This window comes from Canis aureus, chromosome 12 (assembly GCF_053574225.1).
Source record: "Canis aureus isolate CA01 chromosome 12, VMU_Caureus_v.1.0, whole genome shotgun sequence".
Taxonomy (NCBI): Eukaryota; Metazoa; Chordata; class Mammalia; order Carnivora; family Canidae; genus Canis; species Canis aureus.
Genome location: NC_135622.1, coordinates 62,329,476 through 62,351,263, shown reverse-complemented (window position 1 = coordinate 62,351,263; position 21,788 = coordinate 62,329,476). Strand labels below are relative to the sequence as shown.

Sequence of the window (21,788 nt, the reverse complement as noted above, 5' to 3'; positions counted from 1 at the left end):
GAGTGGTATAAGAATTCTATCTTCTTTATGTGGTTACCCAGGTTTCCCCACACTGTTTATTGAAGAGACTGTCCTTTCCATACTGAGTGCTCTTGGCTCCCTTGTCAAATAGTAGTTGACTTTACGAGAAGGGATTTATTTCTGGGCCTTGTGTTCTGCTCCATGAAGCCCGTGGCTGGCTGATGGCCTCGTCTGCTTGCACGTTGCCAGTAAGCCCATGCCGAGGGCAAGCATGATGCCAGCAGGCTTAAAGGGGTGTGTTTTTCTTTTGAAATATTTTCACATTTTAACTTTGAGGACAAATAGAGGACAGCTATGGAGATTGCAATTTTTAATCTTTGGAAGATAAATATGCCACTGACAGAGTGAAAAATGCTGGTTTCCCCGGTGCTTTTTTTCTCTGTTTGAACGTATCCCCCAATATGAGGCACAGCCCAGACTCTTTTTTTATCTTAAAGATAATAAGTTCTTTAATGACAGTACAACCAGGGCAGCGTGATGGAGCCATTCTTACGCCCAGTCGCAAATACAAGTTGTCACCAACGATGATGTTGAGACAAGGTGAAAGAAAAAAAGGACGTTTTGTTGCCTCCTTCATCTCAAAAAGAAAGGACTCCAGAGCTATGGCTTTGGCCTGCTGAGCTTCCTGAAAAATCAGAAGAGAAATAAGAGGAACCAAGGGTGAAAACCCTTATTCTCACGTGAGCTAATATTTTAAAGATTCTTGTTTTAGTTTTCCCTTTGTTTTGTGTTCTTGTTCTTTCCCCTTCCTGGTATGTGGAGCATTGTAGGAGATTTTTCCATTACCTAAAAATGTGGGAAGAAACATGCAGCACAGTTATGTTTCCAAAATACCTTAGTAGAAAAAAAAGGATCACTTTGGCGTGATTACCCAGCAATCTCTCCCGCAACAGAGTGCCCATTTATTGCTTACCAAGCCCTATGGATTGCTTTAAGCATTTAATTTTTAACATTCAAGACAAATTTGTGAGACAGAAGGTACAGTCCATGAAAGAAGGGTCTTAACTGATTTTGTCAATTCAATTTAACAAAATTGAATTAATTTTGTTAATTAAATTAACAAATTGTGGAAGCTCAATATATGTTTGTTGAATGAGTAATTTCCTCGGCTCAATCCCACATGTACAGCCAAGGAAATGGATGTGGGGAAGTTGATTACCTTGCCCAGCTCTGGTCAGTTAATAAGTGGCAGGGTATGATTTAAATCGAGCATTTTTTGGTTTCAAAACTCTTTTCCCAAAGTACTGTGATACCTCCATGGTGTCCACCTGGGGAGGATGTGGCCCAGCACGAGGAACACTGAATTTAGTCTGGGGTCCCAGGCTTACTTTGTTGTTGTTGTTGTTGCTGCTATTTGTTTTTTTTAGTTGACTAGATTTCCATATTTTTTCCATTTATTTATTTATTCACTTTTTTAAAAAAATTTATGATAGGCACACAGTGAGAGAGAGAGGCAGAGACACATGCAGAGGGAGAAGCAGGCTCCATGCACCGGAAGCCCAACGTGGGATTCGATCCCGAGTCTCCAGGCGCTAAACCGCTGCGCCACCCAGGGATCCCCTATTCACTTAATATTTAAAGTAACTTTTTGGACGCCCGGGTGGCTCAGTGGTTGAGGGCCTGCCTTTGGCTCAGGGCGTAATCCTGGAGACCCAGGATCGAGTCCCAGGACCGAGTCCCACATCGAGTTCCCTGTGTGGAGGCTGCTTCTCTCTCTGCCTATGTCTCTGCCTCTCTCTGTGTCTCTCATGAATAAATAAATAAAATCTTTAAAATATATTTAAAGTAACTTTTAAAGGGATGAGACAGTTGGCTGTTTTGAAAAATTCTAACACAGAGAATAAAAAATCAACATTTCATAGTTTTGTTGAACAACTGATTAAGTCTTTCAACACACCTTTAAATCCTCCACACTTTGGAATAAGGCACGTTAAGAAAATAAAAAAAAAAAAATCCCCTTAAATGAAATGTTCTAGCTCTGATCTTTGCAGGATTAATAATACTCTTAAAGTTGGATATCTAAATACTGGTAAGGAACTCAATTATCTTTTTCTTTTAATTTAATACAATTAACCAACATATAGTACATCATTAGTTTCAGATGTAGAGTTCAGTAACTTATCAGTCACATGTAACACCCAGTGCTCATCACATCAGGGGCCCTCGTTCATGCCAGTCACCCAAACACCCCAACCCCCACCCCTGGGCTCACTACTTGATCCACAGATGAGAAGCTCAGTGACCTTCTCAACTTGCCTTGTCCCATCTTCTGCAATTATCACATTGACCTGAGAAAGTCGAAAGATAATCAAACACTTCATAACATTTAAATACATTGCCTACTTGCGATATTATTTTTGAGTAAAAACTGTAAAAATGCCCCTGTTATTCCCTTTCTTGCATGAAAATAGTAAAATAGGCTATTTGACAGGCTCTGTGCACTTAAGCTAGTATTTATTGGGCATTTGTTATACCGGTTGCACACACCAGACCTTAGACCAGTTGCCTTACACGAATACCAAATGGTCTCATGATTTGGTTTTGCTTGCAGAGCATTGCCTAGCACAGTGTGTCTGGGGCGTGTCTGTAGAAGAATAACATCAGAGTCGCCCTGGGAGCAGGTTATGAAGACAGACACCCAAGGCCTACAGCCAGGAGGGTGTCCTGTGTGGTACATGTGTGTGCTTCCCAACATTCCCGAGTGAGTTGTGTGTCCCTACTGTGCTGGACACTACACATAGCCTCACGGTAAAATCCAGTATGTTGATTAGAACAGATTCTTTGTTGAAAGCGACGACTAGAGAGTCTCTCATTGAAGGTTACCTTTCTTCCTTTTCCTTTGATAGATGAGCTTCTGGAATTTGAGCCTTGGAAAAAATACACTGCCACATTGATATTGTATTCAGCTGTCAATCATCATGCTGAAAATGAAGGTAAAAGGGAATGAGAAAATACCAACTAGTAACCTGATGGTTGTTGGAACCCAGCGAAAGAGGCCACCTTGCCTTTGAGCAACACACTCACAGTCATGTGTTTGTTCTACATGTCCTGCGCTCCGCCCTCTACACCAGGCCTGCTGTCACCACCCCGCAGCTCTCAGTGGTAGGAACAGGATCACCATGAAGTCTGTCTGAAGACCGTTGTGAAGCCAACCTAATTTTTATCATGATAATCTGGGTCTTTTGAGTGATAGTGGGACCCCTAGAGATGCTTTCAGAACTTCTCATGGTATTCGGAAATTATGAAACAATACTGAAAACTCATCTGACTTTGATTCATACTGGAGGTGGGGCAGGAAGAGGGATGGTTGACATGGTAATGACAATAAGAAGGTCTCTGTTAAATTTTAATCTCAGATAAACAACGATTTTTTAAAAGTATAATGCATTTGTCTGCTCAGGCTTCCATAAGACAGGATCAAAGGCTGAGTGGCTCAGACAACAGAGATGCCTCTCTCACAGTTCTGGAAGCAGGGAGACCAAGATGAGAGCAGCTGGAGGCTGGGCATCTGGGGAGGACCTGCCCCTGCTGCAGGGCTGCCTTCCCCCCACCGTGTCCTCACCCTGATGTCACCCTCTCTCTCTCTCATATAAGACATGAATCCCACTCTCATGACCCCATCTGACCTTAATTACCTTCCAAAGCCTCCGTCAGATTGGGAGTTAGGACTTCAACATCTGAATTTGAGGAGGACACATCCATTAATATTATTATTTTTTTAAATTTTTTTAAAATTTTTATTTATTTATGATAGTCAGAGAGAGAGAGAGAGAGAGAGAGAGAGGCAGAGACACAGGCAGAGGGAGAAGCAGGCTCCATGCAAGGAGCCCGATGTGGGACTCGATCCCGGGTCTCCAGGATCGTGCCCTGGGCCAAAGACAGGCGCTGAACTTCTGCGCCACCCAGGGATCCCCATTAATATTAAATACACCTCAGATCCTGTACGGACATACTTACACTGCAGGAACTATCTGTGGTTTATCTGCAGCTCAAGTTGGCCGGAGCATCCTCTGTTTTACCTGTTGTTTCCCTGTTCAACACGTCAAGAAAGCCAACCAGGAACCTGAAGACTTAGACGAACGCCCGCCCCGTGTCTGGCCACCCAAGGAGCTGATGACCCCCATCTTGCCAGTAAAGTGGGGATCCTGAGGCCAGGAAAGACCCACTTTGTGGGGGTCTTGTAGGGGGTTCATGTATAAAAGGGGGTGGCACTAGCCGGATACGTCACCCACAGCAAACACTCCACGAAATAGGAGGCTCACTCATCCCTCCTCCCCGCAGCCAGCAGCCTGCGATTCCACGTCTAGGCAGGAACCCAGATGCCCGTGGGGGGTCCGCCCACAGCCGGCCCTGCAGGGGCTCCAGGCAGCTATTCCCAAGGGATCTTCCTCGGGGAGGGTGGAGTTAACCCCAGGTGCACCATCCAAATGAAGGGCAGGAGGAAAGGGGTGAGAAGAGAGCAGGGGTAAGGATGAGGCAGCTTCAGCCCAGAGTAACTGAGGACGGGCCAAGGACAGCGCCCACCAGGGCGTCAGAATGGGGTCCCCCAGGATGGCTGTCTGTGAAAGACATTTTCAGGTTTTAGGTTATGCCGTGAAACGTTATTAAGCTATGACATAGAGGATGATGTAATACAGGTTATTATCTGCATATAACAGCGAATATATAACAATTTAAGGGACATCTGGTGGCTTAGTGGCTGAGTGTCTGCCTTCAGCCCAGGGCGTGACCCCGGGGTCCCAGAATCGAGCCCCGCATTGGGGTCCCCACAGGGAGCCTGCTTCTCCCTCTGCCTTTGTCTCTGCCTCTCTCTGTGTCTCTCAGGAATAAATGAATAAAATCTTTTAAAAAAAGGATATTTAAAAGTGGCAATAGTTTCATGTATGTACAACTTAGACATTTTATTTCTATTAAATTTATTTTTTTGTGAATTTTGCAGTTTTTGAAAAAAGAGAAACAAGAAGTTGTCCCTGATGCAACACTGCAGATGTGACTCAATCACTTTTACTGCATATCCTTTTACTACTCCTAAATATCCTCGTAGTTCTTAACATTCAGATAAAGTAATGAAATGTGAGATTAACCAAATACAATTTCATCGCCTATTTTTCTCTTTAAATTATATGTCACATGATTTTCCTTGCCAGGGCATTTCTTCAATGACCTATGTCAGTAAATTCAGATTACATGTTTTTTGGGGTCCAGGCCCTATTTTGAGAACAGTCAGGTTACCTTCACTTCTGATATCACAATACCTAGGTGGACAATCCTCTTCCGTAAGACTTTGCACACATGCCTCAACACCAATTTAGCACAAATTCATTACAAATACAATCACAATGTCAACGTATGTTTAAAGAATCTTGATACTTACTTCCAAGCAACTTTTCCCAGACACGGTTTTCCTGGATTTAGCTATGGTCACCCCTGCCACCGCGCCCCACGTGGCCAGAGACCCAGGGCCTCTGAGATGCTGGAAGCACCGAGTCTCACCCCCAACCCCAGACCCTGGGAATCAGAGCCTGTAGGGTGGCGAGAGGCCTAGAAGACCTGCATGGCTGTCAGTTCTGGAAACCTCTGGGTTATACTGTAGCCTGCTAGAGGGAGAGGTAAACACATTACAGAGACGTTAGACGTTGGCTTTCAGGCCCAGGGAGGCGGGATGCCATCATCGAGCTGAGAATCAGTCATGACTGCTCTTGAGTCATCGGTCCCCAAATAGCACGGGGGCCTGCGGCAGAGCTGAGGTAAGCGGGCACGGGTGGGGGGGAGTGTGGGTGGGGGCGATCACACCTGCACCTCCTCTAATTCCGGCTCCGCGTGGCTCCGTCAAGGAGGCACTGGCGTCCAAGAACAGCCCTGACTCAGCCGGCTGGCCTGGGCCGTGGGAGTGGAGGCTGGCCAGCCTTGCTCTTCCTCATCCTTGTTTGGATTTTGTCAATGGCTGTGGGTGGTTCCACCAATATCACCATAGTCACAGAGGCAGGTTGGTAGTCTCTAGTTCAAAATATACATCTGTTCCCCCGAATCATAGGGGCACATCCATGAGTGTGATGTCACGTATACTTCCACACGAGAAGTGTGACCATATATGTCATCACATGTCTGAAGACTCCTGTTTGATCTACAAACTCCATACGTGTCATTGACCACCCTTAGGGACAATGTGATGGTACAGATAAGCGTTCAGACTCAGGGGTGCTGAAGGTCAACCTGGGGGGCTCGGGGAAAATGCAGGTTCTGATTCAGCAGCTCCGGGCTGAGGCCCCAGAGTCTACATTTTCTCCAATCCCCAAGGGTTACTGAGGGAGGAACATGAAGATCCCTCCTTGAGTAGCAGGGGATGGGCAACGAAGGCCCCAGAGAGGTCTCCAATCTACGTGAACCTCTTCCTTCATTTAGTGACATCCCACTAAGTGACACTTGCTATCTTCCTGAGTCTACTTTAAGTGACTCCTTTCTTCTGACTTATGTTCTTCATTTGTTTTCTAATTTGTGAAGCAGCATTTCACAGTAATCAGCTTTTAATCCACATAGACCTGGGTTCAAATCTGGGCTCTGCATTCACAGCTGTGACACCAGGCATGTTAAAATGCCAGTGCCCCATTTTGGTCTCTGTTATTTACCTAATCTGACTGCGGTCTCCCCACGATCTCCCCAGATAGTACCTGCTTCCAAGCAATTGGAAAAATCCAATGGACGCAAGAAGAGCGCATGCACCAGAGTAGGAATGATACTAATGACACAAAGACATATGGAAAAATCATGCCATTTTAAAGTCAGCCATACAGATCCCCAGAGGGAGAGAGTGGTTACTGTTTTTGACACAAGATGCATTTCTTCTTCACTCATTTCTATGAGACTCAGTATTGCAAACACACCTGTGTGCTGCAGTTCCCTTTTTTTTAAATAAATTTATTTTTATTGGTCTTCAATTTTCCACCAAAAAGGAGAATTATAGACCAATATCCCTGATGAACATGGATGCAAAAATTCTCAACAAGATACACTTCCCTTGTATATCAACCTCTTATGTTTTCCTGACCACTCTGTACTTTGTGTGGGTGGTGTTTATGTGCACTGGTGGTCCCTCATATATTCCCTCTCTGGCCCTGAATGTTGACGAGATGTTCAATGATCCCCGACTACATGAATCAACACATATGTGCTCTTTTCACAGGCTGTCAAAATCCAATAGTTCTAATATTGGGGAAAATGGTATATGGCAAGTTAGAATGTTTTGGATACCTGGGGGTTAACCAATGGCTCTTCTATTTTAACTTGAGGTTTGGGAAAAAGAAAAAACTCTTAAATATGTTAATTGTATTTACCTGTTTTAATAATTACAGTATAGATAAACCAAGTAAAATTTGACTTGACTCTGGACTTTCCCATGAATTATCATCTATTTATTGGTCATTACTTATGCCTCAAATTATGACCTGGGCTGTAATCTTATAGAAAATAAACATGTAGAAGGGTTTGTGCTTTGGCTGAGAGGCACTGGGGAAGTTTTGTACGTTTTAATTAATTCATTATATGCCCTCAATTCCTTTACAAATACAGAACAGAAAGTGTTTCGTTAATTAAAAGTTTTCCATAATGGTTCTGATTCACTTGGATTTTGATATGTAAATATTTAAAAAAATTCTTCTAGCATTAATCACTTTCATATAGATTGGTTATCCAAAATCCTCTTTGTGAATTTGTGCTTAATCTTCTCTTTGGCAAAATCTTGCGATGGTTTGACATAACGTCATTTAAAACTTTTTAGAATTGTTGGGGACAAATTGGATAACACAATGGCAATTCACTGCTCTAAGAATCTGTATTTTAACAATATAATTAGATAGATATATAGCTTTTCACTTTTGAACACACAGCGTTAGATCCAGTCATGTTCAAGAAACTTCCCTCTTTTCATCTTGCAAAAACTATTTGTATGTTCAAAGCACAGTACCTTTTAGACAACATTATTGAACCAACACTGTTGGCGTAGATAACAAAGCCCCTTTAGGAACTGGCAGTGGGTCACAGTCTCCTTTCAGGGACTGCTATTAGACATGAGTGCCAGAGGCCTGAGATTTAGTCTTTCCTATTAAGGTATACCTTTAATTTTAAAGCTTTCAATTAAAATAAAATAAATAAAATAAAATAAAACTTTCAAATAAATATTTGAAAAAAAATTGAATGCTATTGAAATATTTTTAATTTTTTAATTTTTTATTTTTTTGAAATATATTTTTATTTATTTTTTTGAAATATATTTTTAAATGCTATGAATTTCAAAAGCCATAAATCCAACAGTACCGAAAATAGAAAATAAAGTAATTTATTAATGAAATTCAGAAATGAACAAATTGAGTAACATTGAGCTGTTAATAAATGTAATAGCAGTTGATATTTATTTTCTACTCTGTGTTGGGTACTATCCTAATATATATTTCACACACACACACACACACACACATACATTCACTTAAGCCCCTTATCAGTGCCGTGGTATCGATACACTGTAATTATCCCCATTTCATAGATATGGAAGCTAAGAACCGGTTTATGTAAGTCGGCTGCCATCACTGTCTAGTAACTAGTAAATACACTTTAAACCCAGACACCTGACTATAGATCCTACACTGAACCACTATATTAAACTTCTTTACGTAACAAGTGATTTGCATTATATCATTTAATCAACCCAACAAGCACCAAATTACTAGAATTACATTCAGTTTCTAGATACACTGTAGTAACTAAAATTATAACAAGTAATCAGCTTAATGTATAGTTAATAAAGAGTGCACCTTAGAATTCATACTCTGGAGTAGTTGTCAATAGATCCTACTCTTGTTTTATTATCACATTTTGCCTTCAACTGTAGCATTCATATCTGGGCCTTTATATCTTTACATTTTAAGACTCACTGTGTGGATACACAGAGGTAATGAGAAACATAGTTTACTTTTCTTTTTTTAATATTTATTTATGTATTTATTTGAGAGAGGGTGAGAGAGCATGTGAGAGGAGGGGCAGATGGAGAGAGAGAGAATTTCAAGCAGACTCTGCACTGGGCAGGGGAGCTTGCCTCGGGGCTTGATCCCATGACCCTGAGATCATGAAAAATCAAGTCAGATCCTTAATCGACTGAGCCACCCAGACGCCCCAAGTTTGCTTTTCCAAATTGCCTTAGAAGTACAACTTACTTCATTAAAAAAGTGAGGGAGAGTTATTAACCTCAAATATTTGAACTGGTCCAGGGATAACGAAAGATTCAAGGTGCAGGCTTTGAAAATAGCAGGAGACCATGCTGAGGTGCTGGGTGGTAGGGAGAAATATTTTTTTTTTCTCCTTCCTTTTCTTCTCATGTAGTTTAATTTTTGACATTACTAAGACATAATGTCAACAGTACTTTCCAAGTTGATTAAACATCACATATTCCTATAGATGGAAATACGAAGTGTATCAGATAATTCCATGTTCATAGATACTCCTCACAAATGTGAGTACACACAGCATCTGGGAGAAATTTGTGGTCGCTGACACTTCTTCAAAGCCCTGCAGTTGGGCAACGTGCATTTCCTCATTTTTGGCTTGACGTATTTCAAAGGTAAATAAAGGCAAGTGCAGTAATCTATTGTTGAAGATTGAAATGTGAGTAAAATGCTGAGAAAGTTGTAGATTGCCTTGAAGGAGAGTGAGATGTCCAGCAAGAAATCGTGTTAGAACAACTTCAAATAGTTTCTGCTGATGGAATATGGTTGATCTTCAATTTATTTTCATTCAAGGCAGATGTGTCTATTTTGTGTCTTTCCACCCACTCCAGAAAGACTTCAAAGCAACTGCATTTGGGCTTTGAAAAAATTCCATATAGGCCAGCAATGTCCATTGGAGCTTGAACTCCAGTGTCATATGTGTATGTGTATAATATAATCACATATAATATCTTCTTCTTTTTAAAAAATAGTAATTAACAAAAAACCAGCCTAGCTTTTTTCCTGTCTCATGCTTTGGAAGCACATTCATTTCTAGGAAATATAAAAGCCTTGAGTGCATCAAAGTGTGGGACCGTGGTGGGTATGCGAGGGCTGTCCCCAGCAAGTTAGAGGTTGTCCTGGAAGCAGTGTCCTGGGGCAGAACCCGTCTCACTGAGAGCAAGCTCATACTCATAAGACCACGACCTACTACTCCTCAAATATTTTCCTACATAATAAAAACAAAAGAAATCCTACCTCCAAATAGAGACGAGATTGGCAAATGACATCTTTGGTTTTTTTTTGAGAGAGAGAGAACGATAGAGCACACACCTGTGTGTGGCATGGAGAGGTAGAAGGGGGAGGGAGAGACTCTTTAAGCAGGCTCCATGCTAGGTGTGAGTGAGTGAGATCATGATCTAGGCCAAAATCAAGAGTTGGATCCTTAACAGACTAAGTCACCCAGGTGCCCTGGTAAATGACATCTTAAATTCACATTCCCCAGGATCTCCACAGTATTTGTCCAAACTTCTGTTTGTAACATTGGCTGGAGAAGCAAAAGATGAAAGAAGACAACATAGAAAAGATAGTCTCTTGAAAATAATTTCTAATTGTTCATATGGGAAGCCACGTAAGGGAATATCAGAAAGAGATCCTACAGATGTGGGAAAAAATCCATAACAAATAGTGCCACAGCCGCGTCATGGACTGATCTAACCCTAACCTCTGAACCTCGGACATTTCCTTTCCTTTCCACGTCAGCCCCACGTTTACTCATGCTCTCCCCAAACCTTGGTGTCTTCTAGCTTGTGTCTGACGTTGGCCCCTTCTACTCTTGTCCCCCCCTGAAGCCAGATCAATCTGGAGAAGAGACCGATCCCACCCCATTCTCCTTCTCCTTTCTGGTCATTCACCGTTGATTCCAGGACAAAGATCGTTCCCTCCTTTACACCAGTCTACATTCTCAATCCCACCTCGAGGGGTGGAACTCTTCACTTGGCCGCTGGCGCTGCTCTTCTATCATCTCAGGAAAGAAGCTCCTTCAACATACCAAGTTCTCTCAAACCTCTGGTCCTTACCTGGACATCTTTGTCTTCTCCTAGATTAGTGAACTCCCTCATAAATTTCATACATTGAGAAGCTAAAGCAGAACCGCCCAGACAGAGAAAACTCCCTCTTTTTCTCCAAAATATGTGCTTGTATGCTCATTTTCCCATTGTATGGATATTTTTCCTTGGCATACTTTCTCTTGTTTGGCATAACGGAACTCAATAAATGAGTAAATAAGTACTTTACATGTAAGAAATATTTTAAAACATTTTGAACAAACAAAATGCTGAATAAATGGACAAAAAAAATTACATATGTGCAGATATCAGTAGTTTTAATATGAACAGTTTACATTTTTAATTTTGAATATTAAATTATGGAAAAGTTGCAATAACTGTATAGAATTCCCATGTACCTTTCACCCAACTTCTCATGTTAATACATAACTAAGAAATTCCACAAGAAAGTCACACTGACACCATATTAGTTAATCTACAGGTTTTGTTCAAATGTCCCTAGCTCTTTCTACTAATAGCCTTTTTCAGTTCCAAGATTCAATCCATTACCTCACACTGCATGCCGTCATCATGTCTCCTTTATCTCTTCTGATCTGAGACAGATTTTTGGTTTTTCCTTGTTTTCTATGACCTTGACAATTTTGAATAATTGTTTTATGGAATGTACCTCAAATTGGGTATGCTTGATGTTTTCTCATAATTAGGCTAACTAATGGGTTTTTGAGATGACCACAGATGACACAGATCACAGAGGTGATACGCCCTACTCATCACACCATAACAGTGGTGTTTTATGTCAAAGTGACTTATTTCTGGTGACCTTCATCACTTCATTATATCATTTCTGTCAGATTTCTGCACTGTAAGTTTGCTATTTTTCCTTTTCATGTTGTATGTGCTAGAAGCCTGTTACTAAGTACACCTCACACCAAAGGGAGGGAATTCGCTTTTCCTGAGGAAGAATTATAAAATATTTGTAGACATATGTTAAAACCACAACAACAATATTTTGTAGGAGAGATTCTGAGGCTATGAAAATGTTGTCTTTCTCTTTAGAGTTTTGTCCACTAATGATGGCAATCATCAACAACCTTGCCAGCAGTAATTACTGCTATGGTGTTCTAATGGCGATTTTCTATTTCCCTCATTCCTTCTACATTTATTAATTAGAATTATTCTATAAAATAGTTGTCTTTTCTCTCTCATTCACTTATTTATTCAAGCACACCCTCATATTGTTTGGACTCATGTATAATTTTTTTTATTCTCTGGGTAATAAGTTTACATGATACTATTAATTCTTTTGTTGTTCTAGTGGCCCAGCCTTGTGACTGGTGCTTGCTGTATTAGTCTGCCTGGTGCTACCTTTGACACAGCACATCCTCTGTTCATTAGCCTTTCCTTACTTTCTGACTGACAAGGTGCTCCAAATTGTCTTGCATTTTCCCTGTCCCAGCTTTAACGCCAGTCTTTGCTTCAAGGGGCCCTAGCTACCTTTTATTGGAGAATGATACTTAGAAAACAAGATCTGAGCAATAAGTGTGTTCATTGCCACTGGAGAGTCATTGCTTCTAGGCCCCGGACAGCAGACAGACCTGGGCAATCTATGTCTGTATACTACCCTGTGTATGCACCCATGTCTATACTTATGTATTTAACTTTCTATTGATAGGGACGCCTGGGTGGCTCAGCGGTTGAGCGTCTGCCTTCAGCTCAGGGCGTGATCCCAAGATCTGGGATTGAGTCCCACATCCGGCTCCTTGCGGGAAGCCTGCTTCTCTCTCTGTGTCTCTGCCTCTCTTTCTGTGTATCTCATAATAAATAAATAGGCTCTTAAAAAAAAACTTTCTACTGATATATAGTAAAAGAAACATGAGGCCATAATTATATCCCTGATTCTAATCCAGTACCATAAACCTCTTTTTACCCTCCCTCATTGCTTATTTGTAACTTTCTCTCTGTCAATGGGTAACCAAGCTCTCGTTATCTGCACTATAGTTATTTGTTTAATTCTAGCTTCAAAGATGCTAATATATACCCCAGGAAAGGACAGTTTACCAACAAATGTAGAATGTTTATGTCCATTTCTTTTGTCTTTACTCTTTTTTAAAAAAGACTCTAAAAAAATAAAAAAATAAAAAAAATAAAAAAAGACTTTATCAGAGAGAGAACACTCTGATGTGCAAACAAGGGAGAGGGGCAAAGGTAGAGGGAGAGAGAGAATCCCAAGCAGACTCTGCACTGAGCCTGGAGCCCAATGTGGAGCTCCATCTCATGTCCCTGAGATTATGACCTGAGCCAGAGTCAAGAGATGCTCAGAGCCAGATGCTCAACCAACTGAGCCATACTGGCACCCCTTGTCTTACTTTTATATTATCAAGAAAAATCCCCAAAGTTATTTGACTTGCTTCCCCTACCCCCAAACTCCTTAGTGCAGTTGTGTCCTACATTTGCAATAATGTCAGATTTATTTATAGCAGACTGAATTCTAATTCTGAGTTCCCTGAAATCTCAGTTTAATTTCTTCTATTTGCACACATAAAATTCAGCTTTTGTGTCTAAGTGTTCTAGGTGTTTGAACAACTGCATAAATTCATATCCTTTACCCTAGTCCCATGCAGGATGTCCATTCACCCTGCACCTTCCTTTGTGTTTTCTGTTTGTTGTCGACTGCCTCTTCTCTCCCAAACCAAGGCAAGCAGGTTTTTGGCTATATGACTGCTATGGCTACTGAGCACCACTCGTCTTCTCTCCTATAGCTATCTTTCCCAGGATGTCACATGAATGTCTGCATTCTTGTACTCAGCAAGCTTCATTCAAGATTCCCCCATTTTCTTTCATGAATTAATACCTAGTTCTTTTTTATATCTGAATAATATTTTATTGTTTGTATATTATCATAGTTTCTTTTTTCTTTGACCCATTGATACCATCTAGAGTTCTTCCAACTTTTCATACTCATGAATAGGGCAGTTATAAACATTGTATATAAGCTTTTATGTGAACATACATTTTTAAATTTTTAAAAATTTAATTAATTAACTTATTTGAGAGAGAGAGAGGGAGAGAGAGTGCACATGCATGAATATGAGCAGGGAAGGGGGCAAAGGGACAAGCAGACTCCCTGCTGAGCAGGAAGCCTGATCCTGGACCCAGGCCCTGGAATCATGACCTGAACCAAAGGCAGATGTTTCCCAACTAAGCCACCAAGGCACCACTGACATATATTTTTTTTAAAACCAAGACTTTACTTTTTTAGAGAAATTTTAGAATTACAGCAAAATTGAAAGGAAGGTACAGAGAGTTCCCACATACCCCTACTAGGTCACATGTGTATTCCTATTCCACTTAGAGGTACAGATTTTCCCTGTTTCCTTCTTCCAATTGCAGTGGATTTCCACAATTCTCTAAGGTGACAGCCTTTAATTCCTTTTTTCCCTGAAGATTAAATTTCCTGTTTCTTATTGGACATAAGGAGGGTGGATCGCAGAAGAATTTGGGCCTAGGCTGGTCTTACCCTTCCATTGTGGACAAGATGGAAACCTTCTTAAATTTATCCCCATCTTCCACATGGATGCCTGCCTGGATTCATGTGGAAAAAGCCAGCAAATGGCAGAAAAAGCCGTGAGGGCTGGTCCTCAGGAACTTCATCCTCTCATGGTAGCTCACTCTGCCTTTCAGAATATATAAAATTTAGCTAAATTTCCTTCCTTGCTTATGTGCTGTCTGGTAGGTTCTGTCTTGGGTTTGCAATCACTTGGGACTTGTTTCTCACTGTGGCTGCTGTCTCCCCTAATAGTTTAGGTTATTAGCTTTTCCTGTGATACCAGGTTTTTGATGAATTCAAGAAAGTCATCAACATGCACTTTTTTTTCTGCTTTTTGTTGTCGTTGTAAGGAGGTGAGTGGCATGCTCCAGTTCTCTACATATCTGAGCTGAAACAGGAAGTCCATCAACAATTTTATTTATTACTTTCTCATCAACAATTTTAATTTTTTGAAGTTGATTACAACATAGTTTACCTACAATCCACTTATGAAATGATTTCAAGGATTCCCCACACTAAGCTAAATATCAAGATGACCATCTGTCAATAATATAGGAAGCAGCTCTTCAAGCATTCATCATATCACTAGAATCTAGAACAACAGGTTCTTAAACATTAGGTCTGAAAGATCCTGAGGGAATATCTGTTTCCATATTTGTCTTGGCTTGCAGACTCCAAGAAAGTGGAAAATTTAGTGCATCCAGTGTGTTTTTAGTATAATTGTTGATTATATATATATATATATATATATATATATATATATATATGTATAATCTCACACTAACCTCACCAATCATGATATTCTTTGTGGGCAAGTCATAAATTATAAAAAATGTCTTGGAAAAATATGTTCAAGATGCAACAATAACAAAACAAAATACCTCCTAGAAGAATATTCTACAAGTCCACTTGCACCTGCTGAGCAATTTCTCAGATTGCTTCCCCTTCAAGATCAGTTTCTCCAATGACAGCCTGCTGCTGGTTGGTTGTTCTGTGCAGCCAGTTGCCAGCCGTGTGAAACCATGACTTCTCATACCTTCCAACTTACCTCCTACTACAGGACCCAAAAAGAGGATGGTGCCTCACACATGTGTTAGATGGTTGGAGGTTGGGAAGAGAATGTTGCACCTAACCTCAGCAGATGCGCTCATTGGAGGTAAGAGAAAACCAATTGTTTGACTCAGATTCTAACCCATGGCTTCCAAATATTTGTTCAGTGAATTTTATATTAAATCGAACTGCCTAAAAGATTTTTTCAATTTTTTTTTCACTTTTAGAAGATTTAGAAACCAATGCTGGTGTTTAATGAAGCATCCAGTTACATTTTAAACTGAATATGTATTCCATTTCAATTTTCTTTGATTCTGTGTGAGTCCATTTGGTGCTATTATCCACAGATGGACAAAGCTATTTTATATAGCTGATTTCACTTGTGAGTCTGCAAACTATTTGCCTTTCCATCTCCCGGTAAGCCCTAAGATTATGTTTTTCAAATACCCTGCAGTACTTGTTCATTCTCAGAAATGCTAACTCTGTACCTAAGTGAATAGCAGCACCATTTCCAAAGAATCCTAACTGGAGATCTGAATTACAGCAGTCTGAAGAGAGGTAGATAGCTTTAAGAAGAGCTCCAAATGTTCTTTTTCCCAGGTTATTATCCTAAGTAGGTCAGTGGTTTTCAATAGATGTGGTAAAAATTGTTGAGGTGTCTACCAAGTAGATCCTCAGGCACAACCCTAAACCTACCAGTTAGGATCCCTGCAAGTTAGCCCAAGAATCTGCAGAGATGCTTTAAACATCTAGAACATTCACATCTTTCCTTTTCTAGGCAAAATGTATTATTTTATACTGCACACTTTTAAAATGGTAAATATAATTTCTCTTTATTTCTCCTTAAAAGATGACACTCTTAGTTTTAGCTTTTTAAATTTGTTTTCTACCCATATTAGTGACTATTGTGAAAATGGTAAAGCATTATTTTCAACTTTTTTAACTACAGAATACCTTGTGACAGTATGAGGCCCTCTATATCATAACCTACTAATCTAAGACTGCAATGATAATTGTTAATTTGAATTTGAAGTTGAAGTCTAAGGTTTTGTTTTGTTTTGCTTTGCTTTTTTTTTTTTTTTTTTTTTACTGAAACTCAGAACACTTGAAATATATCTACCAAAGTAAATTATAAAACTTTTGAGGGTTTTTAAAAGTAAATCATTTAATACTTTGTCCTTTCTTGGTAAAGTGTCAAAATGTTCTTCTGTGAAAGAGAAGAAAACACAAAGGGATCTCTAGTGTGAAAACCACAAGGCGAACTGAAACACGTAACACAACACACCCAGAAGGCAAAGTAATTGAAATATACAGCATCTGGAATAACTATATATTTATTGATGACTCAGTCTTTTTTTGTTGTTGTTGTTATGGAGATAAAGAAGTAGCAATAAGTGGAATCATTTTTAGTTGGCAGTTTGACAGGCAAAGAAATGGGCCATCGTGCTCTTGAGCTAGAAAGACCAGGTAACACTTGATGGATATGTATGAAAACAGCACCCACCTCACAGTTACACAAGCAGGGACACTGAACTGTTAAATCCAATTGGAGTGAAGTGAGTCAAAGGGAGGGACAGGAGAAAGAGGCTTCCTCACAGCATGGCAGGCATTGCTCAGATGGGGTACTCCTTGAAGGTTGCAGGACCCAAATCTGCAGGGTCTGCTTTCTTTGCAAACTTACACCCCACTTGTAAGATCAGAAAATGGTTTATATGTTGTGACACAGCTAAACAAGCAGAGACTTTGCTGGTAAAAAGCCTGGGTTTGATACCAAATCTGACTTTCCAGTGAGGAGACCTATGCAGGTGATTAAAGTTCTCTTACACTTGAAGTACCTCATCATAGAATGGAAGCTAGAATCCTAGACCTTACGAATAACTACTGGAATTAAGTAAGATCCAGGATAAGATGCCAGGAGTATGTGAGTCCACACATTCACTCCTTTTTCCTCCTCTGTGGTTCCCTTTCATTCCCTCCCCCAGCTCCAGGTATCCCAGGGAGGAGTAGGTGATACTTCGTTTCTCCCCATCTCTGTTGGAACAGCTCTCCCACATTCACATCCACTTACTCCCCCCGCCCCCACCATCCCACTGCTATCATTTCCAAGGGGACAAAACCCAAATAACTTCACCTCCTCTAGTGTCTGCTTGTGTGTCAAGTCCCTATTCCACCTGTCGCACAGCACCATGCGGGAAAAGAGCAAACTGGCATTGTTGGGACTCAGTTTAAACTGTGGTTTCAGCGTCTCTAGCCTCCTATTGCAATATTAGTGCAATATTAATCTCTTTTCAGTTGCAAGTTTGCCTTTTGTAGATTAGAAATGACGATGATCGTGCCTGCCTGTCTGAGCTGTTATGAAAACCACATAATTGGACTTTGTAAACCGTCAGCTCTTAGGGCAACAGCAAATGACTTTCCCGTGGACTGAAGGTGTGTTTCTGCTCCATGCCTGTGCCTCTATACATTGTTGCTGTTTTGCTTTAATTTCTTTTCCTCACCTGACATGTCTTTCCCCTGCTTTTCCTAAGGGAGGAAGCACTATTCATTATTCACTATTATAGCAAAATTACAGTCTTGCTTATTCTCCCGTAGTCAGTACCTCCCGCCATCCTGGAATGAATTAAGTCATCTTTTCTCAGTGTTCCCATAGCATTTTAAATCTTATCTATAGTCTGCTTTAAAAATCCTGTATTGGGCAGCCCACCTTCAGCCCCACCTTCAGCCCAGGGAGTGATCCTGGAGACCTGGGATCGAGTGCCACATCGGGCTCCCTGCATGGAGCCTGCTTCTCCCTCTGCCTGTGTCTCTGCCTCTCTCTCTCTCTCTGTGTCTCTCGTGAATAAATAAATAAAACTTTTAAAAAAATTCATAGTTACTAAACAAATAATAAAAATAAAAAAGTAAAATCCTGTATTATACATGTTTAGGTGCTCTTTCCCACAGTACAACATGAACCTCAAGTACCAGGACTGAACCTTGCTGTGTCCCTGGAGGTAGCGCGAAGGCCCTGGAGCAATCCGTATGTACCAGATTCTCAGTCAATGACTTTGTTCTATTTTTTTTATCCACTTAAAACATATTTTTATTGTGGTAAAATACACTTAATAGAAAATTGCCAATGTAACTCCATTCAGTTATACAGTCTCGCAGAATTAAGTAACTTCACGATGTTGTACAACCGCTATCACTACCTCTATCCAAAAATTTTCATCACCCCCAAACCCATGAAGCAGCCATTCCCAATTCTTCCCCCCACTCAGCTCCTGGCAACCTCCAATTGCCTTCTGTCTCTGTGAGTTGGACCGTTCTGGGTACTTTGCATTAAGGGACTCAGACAATATTTATCCTTTTCTGTCTGGATTATTTCACTTAGTGTAATGTCAGGTTCATGCGTGGTGCGGCATGCGCCAGGATTATACTGCTTTCGATAGCTGTATGAATAATACTCCACTGTATGGATGTAGTGCAGTGTGTTTACCCATTCGTCTGCTGATGGACAGATTAGGTGGTTTCCATGGTTAAGCTATCGTGAACAGAGCCGCTGTGAACATTCATGTTCAAGTTTCTTTCTTTTCTTTCTTTCTTTTTTTTTTTAAGATTTTTATTTATTTATTCATGAGAGACACACAGAGAGAGGCAGAGAAGAGTGTCTACAGGCAGAGGGAAAAGCAGGCTCCTTGCAGGAAGCCCAATGAGGGACTCGATCCCAGGAACTGGGGTCACGACCTTGGCCGAAGGCAGGCGCTAAACCGCCAAGGCACCCAGGGATCCCCTTGTTATTTTCTATTCCTTCTCAAATTATGGTCGTCCTAGTGGGTGTCACCTGGTTCCTCATTGTGATTTTGATTTGCATTTCCTTAATGAATAATGACACTGAGTATCTCTCCATGTGCTCACTGGCCATTTGTACATGTTGGAAAAAATCTCTATTTAAGTCCTTGACCAAAAATTTTAAAAAAGGCTTGTTGTTAATGAGTTATAAGATTTCTTTATAAATTCTGGAAACTAGACCTTTAGTTATGCGATTGGCAAATATTTTCTCCCATTCTGTAGGATACATGTTACTCTCTTGATAGTATATTTTGATAGACAAAATTCTTAAATCCTGATGAAATCTGTCTTATCTATTATTCCTTTTGTTGCTTGTGCTTTTGGTGTCATATTTAAGAGATCATTGCCAAATATATAAGATGGTAAAGATTTGCCTTTTTTTGTATTCTTCTAAGAGTTTTATACATTTGGGTTTTATATTTCAGTCATAACTCTTTTTGAGTTAATTTTTTTTAAAGATTATTTATTTATTTATGAGAGACATACACACAGAGAGAAAGGCAGAGTCACAGGCAGAGGGAGAAGCAGGCCCCATGCAGGGAGCCCGATGTGGGACTCGATCCCAGGTCTCCAGGATCATGCCCTGGGCTGAAGGCAGGCGCCAAACCGCTGAGCTACCCAGGGATCCCTGAGTTAATTTTTATAGATGGTGTGAGGTGTTATCTCTATTATTATTATTTTATACATAGAGATCTGTGTTCCCTAGCACTATTTGTTGGGAAGACCTCCCCCCCACTCATTGGAATGTCTTGGCATTCTTGCTGAAAACCAATTGGCCATAAAAGTATGAGTATATTTCTGGACTTTCTATTCCATTGATCTCTATGTCTAGCTTTATGCCAGTACCATACTGATTTGATGAGTATAGCTTTGTAGAAAAGTTGAAATGGGGAAGTATGAATCCTGAAACTTTACTCTCCTCCCCACCCCACCCCTCCAATATTTTTTGGCTATTCAGAGCTCCTTGAAATTCCATATAAATCATAAGATAATTTTTTTCTATTTACTCAAAAAAGGCCTTTGGAATTTTGATACAGAGTTTATTAACTCTGTAGATAACTTTAGAAATATTACCTTCTTAACTCTACAAAGCCTTCCAGTTCATGACCACGGGATGCCTTTCCATTTACTTAGTTCTTATTTAATTTCTTTGAACAGTATTTTGTAGTTTTCATTGTGCAAATCCTTATATCTTTGACTGAATTAATATAATCTCTGTTCAAATACCTCTAGTTTGGAGCACCTGGCTGGCACAGTCAGTTAAGTGTCCAACTCTTGGTTTGGGATCAGGTCATGATCTCAGTGTTGTAAGATCGAGCCCTGTGTTGTGCTCATGGTCAGTGGGAACACTGCTTGAAATTCTCTCTCCCTCTCCTTCTTTCCCTCCTATTTGTGCTTTCTGTCTCTAAAATAAGTACATAAATCTTTAAAAATATTTCTAGTTTGGGGAATCTTGCCAACTTTTAATGTAATTCTGCTACGGTCCTTCAGCATATTGTATCAAACTCTACCTTCATTGACAGAATTTCTGAGGAAACATAGGTGGACACTGGAGTTGAGTTTCAAGAGCCCAGGAAATTTCACCTCAATACTACTCAAGAGAAAACATCGTGATAAAGGGCTAATATGAGAAAGAAAGCAGTGCGTACCCTGTGCATTGATGATGTCCATGCATCATGAATGGACACATATCAACCAGGAAACATGTATGTGCATGTGGAAGGTAAGAATATTTTCCATTTTAGAAAGAGCAAGACTATAGAATTTGCCTTGCTCCCTCTTTCTTTAAGTTAAAACTCTTCTACTTGCTTCAAACAATCAGCTTTATTATTAGCAGTATTTTAAAACATATTTCATCTGCAAGGAGAAGTCACACAAATTCAAAGCTGGGAATGAGAAAAAAAAAGTAGCAAACAGCAGAAAGCACCAGTATATTACTATATTCGTAATTACAAGTATGTGGAATAAAGTAGCCTTAGGCAAAAATTTTAGGTGAGTCCAATAGTGCAATGCCTTGAATCCTTCTTTCTAGAGCTACAGAAGAAATAAACATATTAAAGTTTTTAAAAGAACTATCAACTTTTATTATTTTACTGCTTCTTGTAATGTAAACAAAGAGTCGTATAAATATTGACAAACATAAAATTATTGGAAATACAATCAACATAATCGGGCCAGGGGAAGGAATGTTTTGATTACTTAAATTTATATTTTTCTAAAAGCATTTGATATATAAGATCTATAAATATCCATAATTATTAATTTTTAAAATGGTAACCCAAGGCTTATGGAAAGTCCAAA

The 21,788-nt window shown here is 40.1% G+C and overlaps 1 long non-coding RNA gene across 1 annotated transcript; it reads right to left on the bottom strand.

The window, feature by feature from the left end:
* Window positions 1-442: 442 nt before the first annotated feature.
* Window positions 443-5,610, bottom strand: LOC144324737 (uncharacterized). The gene is made up of 3 exons (XR_013390168.1): window positions 5,396-5,610; window positions 2,845-2,942; window positions 443-646 (listed from the first exon to the last, which is right to left on the bottom strand). It is a non-coding gene; the product is annotated as an uncharacterized LOC144324737 (long non-coding RNA).
* Window positions 5,611-21,788: the final 16,178 nt, after the last annotated feature.